Source organism: Hydra vulgaris, chromosome 14 (assembly GCF_038396675.1).
Source record: "Hydra vulgaris chromosome 14, alternate assembly HydraT2T_AEP".
Classification (NCBI taxonomy): Eukaryota; Metazoa; Cnidaria; class Hydrozoa; order Anthoathecata; family Hydridae; genus Hydra; species Hydra vulgaris.
This window is the reverse complement of record NC_088933.1, coordinates 35,186,518-35,202,410: the sequence shown is the minus strand read 5'-3', so window position 1 is coordinate 35,202,410 and position 15,893 is coordinate 35,186,518. Positions and strand designations below refer to the sequence as shown.

General features: G+C 26.0%; 1 protein-coding gene across 1 annotated transcript in view; it reads left to right on the top strand.

Annotated features, from left to right (window-relative positions):
• Positions 1-1,529: 1,529 nt before the first annotated feature.
• The window catches only part of LOC105844242 (uncharacterized), a 32,859-nt gene continuing 18,495 nt past the window's right edge, over positions 1,530-15,893 (top strand). Inside the window, exon 1 of the mRNA XM_065817120.1 lies at positions 1,530-1,660. The gene's annotated coding sequence lies outside the window, so the exon portion shown is untranslated. The remainder of the gene's footprint in view (positions 1,661-15,893) is intronic.

The window sequence follows — 15,893 nt, the reverse complement described above, 5'->3', positions numbered from 1 at the left end:
GCTATTGTATCTGATAAGATTTTTGATTAAATTTATATTGATTAATAATTTTAATTATTAATATTGAATAATAAGGACAATTTCAGCAAATTTTTTGCAGAAATTTGGAACGTTCTACAAAAGTATTTAGAAAAATCATTTATGAAATAAGGTACCATAAAATATCGATTCTGTAGTTCACCTCCAATATCATCAAAAATCAGATACCTTAGGAATAATACTCTTCACAGCAATGCTGAATTGGCAAGATTGCTTAGCATTGTAAAAAAATTATTAAAAAAGGAGAAAACCTGATCAGCTTTTGAAAACCTCAAAGTAACCAAAAAAAAATTGTAATTCTAAACATAATGAATAAAAATGAATAATTTATTTATTAAACATAACTTATCATATTATTTTAATTTTTCTTGTTTTAGAAAAAGTACTTTTTTAAACAATTTTGAATTAATCCATGTTTTGCGTAAATCTTAAGGATTTTTTTAATGAATCTCAAGGCCTAAAAAAGAGGTTGGAAAGTCTGTCAATACTGTCTTATTAATAACAAAAGAATATTATTATTTTGAAAAGTTTAAGTTGCAAACCTTTCCTAGCCCCCACGTCATTAGTGAAAAAAAAACAAAAACAAATTTAGGTACCTTTTTTTGTGAGGAGTAGAAAGGTACCTGCGGCACATTTTTTTCGAAGAAATTTGGCAGGTGAATACGAAATAGGTATAAAATTATAAAATTTAATAAGTATACAAAAAAATAACATGAAAAGATAGCTGAACTCCTCTATTTTTAAAAAAATATCTAGGCCAATAAATATTTAAAAAAAAAACGACTGAAAAAAACGTTCGTGCAACACAACCTCAAAACAGACTTAAAAAAACGTGAGAAAGAATTTTAGCAAAAAATTAAGTTTAGTAAAACGCGATTTCCGCATACCTACTATCTATAAAAAATTTTTTCAAAAACACAGTTTAAAAATATACGATTTTAAAGCGCTATTACGAGAATGGCGAGAATTTACGAGAAAAATATCTGAGATATATGGATATATCTTAAGCGATTCTTTTGTTAAATTTTAGCATTGAATTAATTAGCAATGTTTTTTTCTCATAAAATAGATTTTTTTTTCTTCTTTTTTTTTTGTATGTTTATAGTAATGAATTATTTTTTTTTCTTGCTTTTTACGCAAAAAATTTGTCTATGTTTACAGCTTTTGTTCCCGTTAGAAATCGTTGAAATATTCATACGAAGCGAGCATGTATTGGACTTCACAAGTTAGTAATAAACAATAAGTTTTAAACCAATCAAATTAAGGTAATCTCAGGAAATAACTTGCTCTAAAAATATGACTCAGTAGAAAATAAAATATATTTTGCGATTAAGAGATTATTTGTCGTACTTGATAAGGATAAAACAGTTTTTGATTTTAATGAATTTTTTTTAATTTATTGGTTTTAACTTTATATTTTATTTAAACAAATATCCTAAATACTTATGAGTAATTATAAACAATATTTCTACTCTGCCCATATTTGCATTTAATTTTTTGGTTTGCATACTTATTTATTAGCAATTACTTGTTAAATTTATCAAAATTTAATGACGAATGTGCAATTATCGAATATACTAAATGTTTTTGTGAGTAAAATAGAGTTTGAATACAAAGCAAGGTTTGTTGACATGAATTTATCTTACTATTATCTGTATATACAGGAGCATAGAATTATAGAACTATTTTTATGATATTGAGTTTTTTGCTACGCTACTTACAATAGTGCTTAAAAAAAATGAACGTTCTTAAAGTAAATATAAACATTCAGGTCATTTTTAGAATTGACATTCTAAGCAATAAATTTTGTTTAAAGAAATAAGAAAAACAACAGTTAGACTATCCAACCTGAGTATACTTGATATTCAAATATATTTCAGTGTTTTTTGACTATTTGATATTCGAATATTTTTTTCAAAATATTCGAATAATTTTTAAAATGAAAAGACTAAACTTTTAAATGAAAAGAAAAAAAAGAGGGGAGTTTTGCAGCAAAATTTAAAGTGAGTATATGAATCAAAAAGAATATATTACTATTAAATAGAATTAAAAATGACCAAAATTTAAAAACAACAATCTAAACATTTTTACTAAAGCTTGATATGAAGAAACGAAAATACATTTCTGGTATGGCTTTTATTTTGTATGGCATTATTTTATTTGGTTTTTAAAATACAGTCGGTTATTTAAGTTGCTTATAAATGTTTGTAAATTTAATAGCTTACTATATAAATGTTACATAATCGTAATCTATACTTAAAATTGTTCCATAAATTTAATTTATTTATTAAAAATAGTAAAAACATTCAAATAAACATCTTTAATAAATGAGTAAACATCTCGTGTGTAGTTTTTTAGTTCTGTATGTGTCGGGTCTTTTAAAAGTACAACACGGTTTTTACAAAGGAGGAATATAAATAGCTTTATCAAAATGCTGAAGATTGAGCAAGTATGTAACACAGGACTGCAAACGTTGCCTAATTTTCCTTTTTTAAAATAATTAAATTTATAAAAAAAAGTAATGTTTTAAAAAATAAAGTAAAGTGTTGACAACTTCTCATGACCCGCTCCCCCCTTTTTGTTGACGTATTTAACGTACAGCCCCTTACATAATATAAGGTGTAAATAATAAGTTTCTGAGTTTGTCTTTCATTTATGGTATTTTAAGTTTTAGCAAAATCAGCTACAAAGCGTTCTATTTTGCAACAAAGTATAACTAAAATAATGGGAAAAAAACTCAACTTATAGTTAGACATAAAAACTCGATGGAATTCCATGAGTGTAACAACTTGACAATTTTTAATTCTATCCGAACGTATTAACAAATACTTAGTCAAATTGAATTATAATCCCCTTTTTGAAAATGATATTATTGCTCAACAAAATCTTGTTGAATGTTTTCACCCCAGTTGAAACTGCCGTTACTGAATTGAGTGAAAATAATGCAAATCTCTTAACAACTGAAAGTATTAACAAATTTTTGTTTGAAAAGTTGCAACCAATGCAAACTAGTATAAGCAAAAAACTAACGCATGCTATCAAAAAAAGATTGGGGAAAGAAGAAATCCAGTCTTAATGAATCTGATAATTTATCTACAAAGCGGAAACATACCAAGTTATAACGATCATTTTTAATATTCGTCAAAAAATGGAACAAATTCATGAAGAAAAAAAAAGGCAATATTAATAATGATGCTAACTTTTCTTCACCTGAATCATATGATTTAATAGAAATAACATCACTAGTTGAATCGCTAAAAAAACTGCAAAATGCAATAAGTTCTTTTTCAGATCCACAAAACGCACAAAATCGTTGCAAAACTGATAAATATATTGGACTGAAGAAAGAATTTTGTCAATTCGATTCTTTCAAAAAACGATCGAAACCCCGGACGCTTCGTATCACGCTTTAATAACAATTCGCCCAACCTCAACGGCTTCTGAAAGAATATTCTTAACAGCAGATTCAATTTAAAAAAATAATAAAGACGAGTTAAATTTTGAAAATATTTGCTTTTAGAAAGAAAATATTAAAAAGAATAGTAGAATTATTCAAATAAATTATATAATTACTAAACGATTTTTATTGAATTGTTATTGTTTCTCATTTTTGTTAATACGTCATTTTACTTTTGATAAACTATTCGAGTATTCGAGAGTTCAAATATTTTCAAATTTTTTAATCAATATTCGAATAGTTAAAAGTTGGAGTAGTTGGATGGTTTAACAACAATAAAGATTTTTATGGAGAAGCTTTTATTCCGCCGACGATTTATGGCTTCTTCTTAAGTCTCCTAAAACAAACTTTTTTTTATTCTAATTTGTTAATGTTGCTAATGAAGCAGAAAGTAAATACTCGAGAGTGGAAGAGGGTATAAAAGTTCGACCTACTTATGTATGATTAAATAGGGTAGAGCGGGGCGTAACGGGACAGTTATGCCTAAAGCCTTAAATCTCAGCTAAAAAAAATTTTTTTTCAACATTTTTTGATCGAACATTATGAATTATTGTGCTTTATAATCGTGAAAAAAATTGATTTTTAGAAATATCAAAATGCATTAAAAATGCCGAAATGCATCAGTAAGTGTGCGAAAAACAAAATTTGCGTATTTTTTTTTTTTGTTTAGAAACATTTATTTCGTCATTTATAAACATTTTACAACGATCTTGTTTTACAATTTTTATCAATAAAATTTAAATAAAAAAATTAATAACGACAGGAGCAAGTAGAAGACAGAAGTCTTGTCATCAAGCCCCTATAGTAAGCGTAAAATATTTTTTACAAAGTTCTCATTATATAAATTTACAAATACTCGTTATATAAAACAAGTTAAAACATCATTACAACAAGAATACGACAAATTGCAAAAATTAAATAAATACATACAGTAAGAAATATTACAAGATTTTTTTTTTTCATTTAAAAATACAAAAATATGTTTGTGTCTGTTAATTCAAGTAAATACTGTTTATTTATATTTTTAAAACAATTTGTTGAAGTTATACTTTTCATATTTTCATTCCACAGACGAGGCCCTCTGTATGAAATTGAGTAATCAGATGTTTTAAGAGTTGACTTAGGTAAATTAAAATTATGAATAGAGCACCTCGTTAAGTATTTATGATTATTTTTTAGAAATTGGTTATTGAAGGATTTTGGAAGCATGTTATTTTGATATTTAAACATGAATAACAAGTTTTGGAACACGTTTAACTCATAGACATTAAGAGCTTTTATTTTCCGTAGTAACGGCTTGGGAGTGGACGTATTTATGCATATTTCATATAATTCTTATATTTTCTTAAGCGATACAACGACAAAAGATTTATCTTGAACTATTGCGAATTTGCTTTACTTATAAAATTTATATTTTTCAGACAGTATTTTTTATCCTCTTTTAGAATCTGGTTTAAAAAAATATTTGGAGTTGAACTTTTTGAATAGTATTAATTTCAGTTAAATGACTTTTGTGGGGCATATCGGGAACACAAGTTATTTTCATAATTGAATATTTTACTACCATTTTATGATGCTGTTTACAGTTGGATGATTTTATTTTTAATTTAAAATATTGTTTTTCTTATTTAGGAAAGCAATTCTAGTAATAAATTTACAGACATTCTTATTTTAATAATTTAATTTTGATTATTAATAGTGTTTAACGTAAACAAAGAAGGCATGAAATGATATAAGAAAGATCAATCATCCAAAATGGGATGAAATGCAGTTTAAGCTGTGAGCAAAAAGGAGCATAGAACTAGAAAAGCTGCTAATAAAAATAGTATATACTAGAAAAGCTGCTGATAAAAATAGTATATACTAGAAAAGCTGCTGATAAAAATAGTATATACTAGAAAAGCTGCTGATAAAAATAGTATATACTAGAAAAGCTGCTAATAAAAATAGTATATACTAGAAAAGCTGCTAATAGAAATAGTATATACTAGAAAAGCTGCTAATAAAAATAGTATATACTAGAAAAGCTGTTAATAAAAATAGTATAAACTAGAAAAGCTGCTAATAAAAATCGTATATACTAGAAAAGCTGCTAATAAAAATCGTATATACTAGAAAAGCTGCTAATAAAAATAGTATATACTAGAAAAGCTGCTAATAAAAATAGTATATACTAGAAAAGCTGCTAATAAAAATAGTATATACTAGAAAAGCTGCTAATAAAAATAGTATATACTAGAAAAGCTGCTAATAAAAATAGTATATTAAAGTTTGCTCTACATTGGCATACTGCTAATAAGCCAGCTCATCAAAGTTGTTGCCAAATAGTTTCAGGATGTTTTTTGTGTGATTAATTTGATCCATAAAAGTTTTTGTTTAACATTTTATAGATCACATAAAGTAACATTTCAAATTTAGTAGTAAACCATAATAACCATAGTAACCAATTTAATAATATATAGTTAGAGTAGAGTATTTTATAATAAAACACAAAAATAAAATTTTTATTTACTTGTTATTTCTTTTTTGTGGTGTATGGGTGTAAGGGCGTTTAGTTTCTATGGGTATGTTACTTTTTTGAGAGTTCTCTGTCTGAACATATTTAGACCATAAATAGCCTTCATTCTTCATCATTTTTAAAGCTGTACGATTGACGAATAACGGCTGCTTTTAAACTGTCCCGTTTTGTCTTACCCACGTGTTTACCCACGTGTTTACCCACGTGCAAAATGTAAAAGATTTGCTAGTCTTGAGATTCGTGATTTTGGTTGTCGTAAATTATTTTTAGAATTTTTTTTTTTTTAATTTTCTTATATAAATAAATTTTAGGAAGTTTATAAAAAATAATGTTAACTATGATAAGTTTATCCGCAACTAGCATTTGTTTCTTAAGTGTCCTTGTATGCCCCGCAATACCCTACGTAGTCAAAAAAAATAAATTATTAGTCGACTTCAATACTTGTTACATTTAACTTTTTATTTTACTACACTTTGGGTCTTGCTTCAAATAAGAAGTGTCAAACGCAATATAATAAAAGTAAAAGAAAAAAGTTTATCAATATTATAATATATATAAATATAATATATATAATTATAATATATATAAATATAATATATATAATTATAATATATATAATTATAATATATATATATATATATATATATATATATATATATATATATATATATATATTATATATATATATATATATATTTATATATATATATATATATATATATATATATATAAATATATATATATATATATATATATATATATATATATATATATATATATATATATATATATATATATATATATATATATATATATATATATATATATATATATATATATATATATATATATATATATATATATATATATATATATATTAGTGGAAAATTACTTAACAAAAAATTTTTTCATTTTACACTGTGTTTCATCAAAAAAGATTCATCAGAAAATTCATTAGATTTCTGATGGTAAAATGAAAAAAATTTTTAAGTGATTTTCCCCTAATATATATATATATATATATATATATATATATATATATATATATATATATATATATATATATATAATATATATATATATATATATATATATATATATATATATATATATATATATGTATGAGGAGTGGACTTGCAAAACCTGATAATTCACTTTTTTGTCATTTTGAGATAATTGGCAAAAACTGTTTTCAGAAAATCTGTTTGTTATGCAGTTGTAATTGAAACACTATTGTATGCATATTTATAAAACAATGTTTTGAACAGATATTGGTAAATCCTAATCTGCAGAATCAGATTTAAAACGAATATAAATTTTTTTTTTTTTTTTTAATCTGGTTTTGCATGTCAAAAGATTTTTACTCGGTTTTGCTCGGGATAAATGGTTTAGCTTAGGTTTAAGACTATACTTTTATTATTAAAAATAATGCGTTGTTTAAGAAAACATCCAAAGATTACTGCAATAAAAAATCATGAAACTTTGTTACAAACATCATTTGGCAATGTTACAATTGATCTTAAAAAATTTTTTTAAAGAAAAAGCAAAACAAAACAATAAAAAGCAAAAAAAATTTAAACAAAACTTTTTTAAACAAATAAACAGTTTTTAAAAATTTAACTTGTCATAATCTTGTTTGAAATTTTAACAAAAATCAAACTCTAAGACCAATGTCTTCTTCATCGCAGTCACAGTCCTCATCAACGGCAGCGTTTTCATCTTGTAATGTAGCGGTTGATGTCATGATTAAATAGACTTCAGTTCCCGGAATGTTTTTTCAATCAGGACCATACACAACTCCAAGCAAATGATGAATGTCTTTGAGCTTCGGTGCACTGATTGGACGCATTCCTGATATTACTAATAGATTGAATGTGTGAAATTTTCCACGTTTAAGAAGTTGTATTGGTTTTCCTAAATCACTCTTGTAGTTCACTTCTGACTGAACGGTGACAAACTTTTCCTTTGCTTGTGAAATGTTTTTGCAAAATGATGCGTTTAAGTTCTTGAAATACGTTCAATGTTTTATATGTCGAAGTACAAGATTTTTTCCAGTCTTTCACTAACCATTCCCGATTAACAGTGTTCACTGTATTGCAGTGTTTCAAGAAAAAGTCACTTGTCAGTGTTTCAAGAAAATGTCAATGTCAGTGTTACTTTAAGATCCTTTTCTATGCGACCAAACAATCTGTCGCATGGTAGAAATGAGTGTCCCCTTACAGGTAATATTAGCTCAACTTTAGTCACATGTTGTGGCGAATTAAACAGCCATGATTGTACCATTCCTAACATGATATTGTTTTTATTTTGACCTCCACAGCCATCACTAACAAGTCGAATAGTGTCAACAGCTTCATTAAAAGTTAAGGAATTAAATAACTTAGTTGATAAGTAGTGGAAAACGGCACTTGCTATTTCATTTGATCCTCTTCCCGACTGAGACTCTAACCAAGTGTATGAGTGATTAGAATTGTTATTCAAATCACATAAACCAAAATTGTACAAACTTAATTGCCTGGAGTAGTAGGCTTCTTGCACAGTAACTCTAGGAAACGATTGGACTTGTTGCAAGTCATAAGCAAGTGTGTAGACATTATTTTTGGTTTCTTTTAGAATACTATAAAAAGCTTTTGCTCTTAATTTGTGAACTCTTAGCTTAACAATAAGATTGACTTTCTCGTTTCCTTTAACATTTTTAAGGAGATTTTTGAGATTGTCACATGTTGTGCATGTATCTGAAGCTGGTGCTTTGAATGATATATTGAATTCTCCAACAAAGACTCGGTAAAACATTTTGTAAGATATAGACAGATCCTTCTGCTGCTGCTGACCTAGTGATTTTTTGAAAATCTTGTACACATTATTAATACTTTTTAGTTGAGTTGGCAGATACAGTCTTACGCTTTTGTTTCTCCCATAATGGCTTTCTTTTACTCGCAGACTTCTAATAAAGTTTCTTATCGCTTCTTTTTTTTTTAACTTTTTTTATTCCTACTCTGTTTCCACCTCGATTCTCCTTAGCTGGCTCGCCTGATGTGTAGTGGCGGGATATTATTCCGGACAATCGACTTGTTTTCACCGGATGTACAGCTTTTAAAAAAAGTTGTTTACAGACACGAATTTTGGACTGCTCCATTGGAATGTAGATTTATGCTGAGAAAGTTCTGTTCTTGGTCTTGACAGTATTAGTTTGTTTTGATTTTTCAGATCGTGTATGCAGAAGAATAATGTTATCTTGTGTAAATTTTTCACAAGACTTGAATAATTTCTGACAAAAATTCCAAACGCCGTTGACGTCAATTTCTTCGCACTTGTACATACTAGCATTTTTCTTGTTTCTTCCATTATGATTACATGTTGGTGCCCATTGAAATTCATTACCCACAAAATATCTGTGAAGAAATGCAAAAATTATGTTTATTACATTTGTTTTAATATTGTTATCTTTGCAATAAATTATTTTATAAATACCTAATAATTATGGTAGGTCTACTGTTGTTGGTGCAAAAATAAAAAATTGCTTCTAAAGTGTAATAATTTGGTTTGGGTGTATCTTTTTTTAGCAGACCAATCAAAAAAAACCCTAACTACAATATTTTTGGTAAGGTAAAAGTACAATATGAAAGGCCCTATCTACATTAAATTTTTTGGTTACATAATATCATTGCTATCTATATATTTGTACGACATCTGATCAAGAAAGAACAAATTTACTAGTTGACTCAACTGGTAATTCTTTGTTTTTTCTTGATCAGATGTAGTACAAAATCATAGATAGCACTGATATTTTAGTAATAATAATAAAAATGTTTCTCATTAAAAACAGAAAGAACGACCTATGTACAATGGGCTCTTCATTATGCAGACAGGGCTTTCTATGCAGATATGGCTTTTCATGCAAATAGGGTTGTTTTTTTTTTGATATCGTTTTTTGTAGATAGGGTGTTAGCAATTCGCCCCATTTAACAAACATTTATACGTGTAGAGCTTCCAATTTTATGGAGCAGATGGATGATGTCATGACGAGCATTTCTGAATAAAAAAGTCGTTTTTGAGATTAGCAAGTTAGGGCCCTCTTATTTTGGAGGACAGAGTATTTTGGTAACTAACTAATTGTTAGGTGGCATTGGCTCCCAGCTGTATCAGACCGAATGGGAATTGGATGGGAATGGTCTGCCATAAACCATGTTAAAACATTATGCATGTGCATGCAAAAATAAGGTAATACGTCATGCGATTCTGCATAAACAATTTAACATACTAAAACATTATTAGCCTACCTTTGTTTCTTAACAATGCTCCGTCGAGACCCTCGTGCAACACGTTTTCGTGTACCTCTGTTGGCTTCCCTAACGAGAACAGTGTCGTCAAAATCCGCATTATTAATAATATTGATATTTCGTACAACGTCCGCCATCTTTGCAACTGCTTGTCATCTGCTAAAACTGCTTTCTGATTGGCAGTACTATTTATCTGGTTTTGCATGGAACATAAAAAATAAATTATCAGGTTTTGCATGGACTACTTAATTTTAACCACTGAATTTGTGATGGAAATATTGGATTCTGCATGTCCTGATTTATTTTCCTGATGCAAAATTACAAGAGCTATCCAGTGGTGTGCGCAAGTCAGATTTTTTGAAAAAGTGAATTATCAGGTTTTGCAAGTCCATTCCTCATATATGTATATATATATATATATATATATATATATATATATATATATATATATATATATATATATATATATATATATATAATTATGTACATATATATATATTATATATATAATGTACATATTCATATCTATATATATAAATATATATATTATATATATATGTATGTATTTTCCACTAATATATATACATATATATATATATATATATATATATATATATATATATATATATATATATATATATATATATTTGTAAAAACTTTAATAAAAATCACAATATTTTTTATTCTTGACATGTTTCGTAGTCTTACTACATTTTCAAAAGATTTAATTTACAATTAAAACTCTGGTAAATAAATTTAAAAACTGAAGACAATACATAGAAAAATTAACGGACAAATAAGCTTGTTACTAACCAATTAAAAATTATATTACAAATTATGACAAAATAAACTTCCTAATATTAAAATATTAATAATAATAATAATAATAATAATAATATAGTAAGTTAGATAGATAAATTTATAATTTAATGAGATGTTTGTTTATTTAAAGAAGGATTTTCCCATTAAATATGAAGTGCTTCTTTTATTTTAAAATAATAATTGCTCATCCTCCATACGGATTTTTTATAAACGTTATGTGGATGACATAATAGCAATTTTTAATTCAGAGTTTGAAGCGCAAGAATTCTTTAAACATCTCAATAGACAACATAAAAACTTAAGATTTACTATGGAAAAAGAAAAAGACAACCAAATTCCATTTTGGATGTTCTTATTAATAAGTCTAATTCACTCTCTACATCAGTTTATCACAAAAAAACATACACGGGCCTTTTACAAAATTTCTTTAGCTTCGTCCCTTCATGTTACAAAACTGGTCTTATACGTTGCTTGATTGATCGAACATACAAAATTAATAACACGTGGTTTAGATTTGATAAGGATATAAAAATCTTTCTTTAGTTTTAAAAAATAGTCAATTTCCGCAAAAAGTTATCGACTCTGAAATTAAATTATATGTTGAAAAGAAAATTATTCCACCTGTTATAAATACTGTTGATAATACTAATATAAGATATTTTAAGCTTCCATTCATTGGATTTTACTCAAATTTCACTAAAACTAAAATTGATAAAATTATTAAAAAGTATTGTAAAAATGTAATAATCAAATTTATATTCACAATCGATAAATTAAAAAACAACGCCAGTTATATTGGATAAACCTCCAGACATTTGACAACACGGATAAATGAGCACCTTACGAGTGACAAGCAATCGCATATTTTTAAACATTTAAATTCATCCATTAATTGTAAAACACTAACTAGTTATGATTGCTTTCAGATTTTAGATACTGCCTCTACCATTAACAAATTAAAAAAAAAAGTAGCACTTCATATTAAATGGGAAAATCCTCTTTAAATAAACAAATATCTCATTATATTATAAACTTATCTATCTAACTTACTATATTATTATTATTATTATTATTATTATTAATATTTTAATATTAGGAGGTTTATTTTGTCATAATTTGTGATATAATTTTTAATTGGTTTGTAACAAGTTTATTTGTCCGTTAATTTTTCTATGTATTGTCTTCAGTTTTTAAATTTATTTACCGGAGTTTTAATTGTAAATTAAATCTTTTGAAAATGTAGTAAGACTACGAAACATGTCAAGAATAAAAAATATTGTGATTTTTATTAAAGTTTTTACAAATATATATATATATATATATATATATATATATATATATATATATATATATATATATATATATATATATATAAATATATATACATATATATATGTATATATATATATATATATATATATATATATATATATATATATATATATATATATATATATATATATATATATATGTATATATATACACACACAAAGACTTACTAACTTTTTGTAAGGTAATGAATTTCCTGTGACATAAATCGATAAACTTTTGCTCAAAAGTAATAAGAATTGATTTTATTCAGATTAATTTTCTAATTAGGTCACCCACTACACGAAATTTTTAAAATGATATATAAGTAGTATTTGCAGCCACTAGCATTATGACTTTCAAAGCCTAGAATTTTCTTGAATCTTATGAAAGTTTTTAGAATTTTCTGAACTTTTCTGTATGTTTTTAGAAATCTCTTAAAATTTATAGAATTTTTTGGAGTCTTTTAAAATTTTATGGAATTTAAGAAGATTTAGATTATATAATTAGACTATATATGCTGCCTGATTGAGCAACGCTTACAGTTATATATGAATCTGTATTTATTAAATGGCCGTCAAATAATATCGAAGTACAATAGCACTTACATTTATTAATATTAATTTTCCGAAATATATTCAAGTATTATCTAAAATCATAATGTCCTGTATGAAAAGTGCTTCCTCTACTAAAATAAACAAGGTAAACTGGGTGAAGAATCTCATTATAAGAAAATTGCTTCCACTACAGACATTTTAAATGAAGAATCTCCGTCTTTACGAGTCACTTAGTAGTAGAAAAGTAGAACTGTTCCACTAGAAAAACATTAACTGGAAGATAACAGTAGGATACCACTCCAAATTCAAATTGTTGGTTGCTAGCAGTTCCTGGGAGAATTTATCAAAGGGAACCGACAACGCATAAAATAAATTGAGAAAGAAGTTTATGGAAAAAGAAATTAGATTTTCCACTTTTCGCGACCTCAGAACTACAAGGTTCTGAGCTACAAACTTTGCAAAAATAAGATTTTTGTATCAAAATTCTTAAAATATGCCAGTATATAACCAGTATCAATTTAGTATTTGTACCGACCATAATAAAAGAATTTTCAGAACATGAGAGTTCTATCTTCAATAGAAATTTAAAAAAATTACAACAAGATTTTAACGGTTGTTGGAACCATGTAACCTCAAGAACACAAAAAGTTTTTTTTATAGGACAACATAGTTCTACTTTGCAACTGTAGCCAATTTCATTACTATCGATGAACTATTGATGTTTGTGTTGTAGTGAGCTTTCAAATTCTTTTTTGACCTACTAAAAGTTTATTTGTTTCTTGGAGTTTTTTGGTGTGTTTTATCACTAATCGCGTATTGCCTTTTTTAATCAATAGTGCTAAAATAAATAGGTTAAATAAAAGAACAAAGATGATGGCTCAAATGTCATAGCAAAAATCAGAGAACGCAGGTGTGTGCAGTTAAGTTCTCTTTGATGCATTAGTTTAGATTGAAGCACTAACAAACACAATATAAAGCCTGTGTCAAATAATTTAGGTTTGTTTGTAATCTATATAATTGATACATTTAATATTTCATTAAAACTTAATTGAATAAAATCAGTATAAACGATAGAAACTGACAATGTGACTGTAGTTGTGATTGTAGAAACTGAAAATCTCATTGTATGAACCAAATTCAGACAACTCTTCAAATGTTGAAAATGAAGATAATTTAAGGTGAGGTTTAGTTAAAGTCGTTGAAATTAATTAACTACCTAAAAATAGTTTCAAAATAAGATTGAGATATTAAGAAATAATATGTATAAATCAATTTTCATTTTCGTGGTGTAGTTTGACAATTTGTGAACAATAACAGTTTGTAACAAACAAAAAACAAAAAAATAAACGAGTACGACGTTGTGCGACAGAAACATGAAGAACAATGTCCGAAAAAAAAGTCACCAATCAGGAAAGAGTTATGTTAGTTGCATAGGGTAACAATTACCCAAAAAACAAATTAAAAATTGCAAAAATTGTTTATATAGTTGTTTTTACACTTGCTCAAAAATTATTTCTAAAGAAGAAAAACGTAAAAGAAAAGAAGAACGTAATGAATTGTTTAAACCATATATATGTTTATTGCAGCATGAACTGAGAAAAAGTTAGTTGCTTGAAAATTCCACCATAGAGAGTTACACTTTTTCTTAGATTTTAATGTAAAGAGTGACAAAGTACAATTGTGCAAGACATTTTACTTAGACATTCTAAACTTTTTGTAAAAACCTATATATATATATATTGTGCTTTCTATAAAACCTATATATATATATATATATATATATATATATATATATAATGCGCTAATTATAGAAACAATTATCACCAAGCCTAACAGTCAAAAGACAAAGAAACACAGTGTTTGAAAAGAGCAAAAAGATGCGGTCAGTGTGATGCATTGAAATGTTAGGTGAAAATAAAGCGGTCAAAATTTTTATTTGTTATAACAATAAAAAATTTCGTTTTTGTATAAATTATCGAGTTTCAAAAAAAACAATAATAATAATAACAATAATAATTACAATAATAATAACAATAATAATAACAATAATAATAACAATAATAATAACAATAATAATAACAATAATAATGACAATAATAATAACAATAATAATAACAATAATAATAAAAATAATAATAACAATAATAATAACAATAATAATGATAATAATAATAATAATAATTATGCTCTTCAGGTGCCCCAAGGTGGAAAAAAAGGGCCCTAAAAACCTATAAAACTTTTTTTTTTTAGAGGTTTAGATTTTGTTTTGATTTTATTTTTAACTGCTAGTAATGCTATTAGTAAATTGTGAAAAAAAAAAGAGATTATTTTGACCCCTTTTTACCCCATGACTTTCCTAAGAAAATTTGATTATTTTAAACTAAAAATAATTTAAACTAAAGTAATATAAAACTGTGACTTAAATTTGAATTTTTTTTTAAATTTATATCACAGTTATATACTAATGTAGTATTTCCCCTGTCATTTGGAAAAGAACCACAAAAGCTAAAAAAAAGACTAAAAACAAAGTTGGTTTATATTTATATCAAAATGTTACAACGTATTACAATATTAGCAATGGTGCATAAAAGTGAACGCCTTAAGTTTTACTTTATAACATAGAATAAAACAATTTAACACAACTTTAATACAAGGTAATGCTATAGGCCGACTCTTTAATCACAATTGGATAAATCTGTCTCTCAAATTATGATTGTGCACTGCTGCCGACGCTTGAGTAACAACATTAACGCAATGTTTAACATCATGAATGTGACATGGAAACCTGGAATAATGAATAACAGTTGATTAACCAGTCATGACTACCTCTCTAATAACTGCGTCAAAAAGGTCAAACGTTAACTGTGATTACAAAGTTTTCTCAAGATCAAATAATGAACTTAAAAACATTT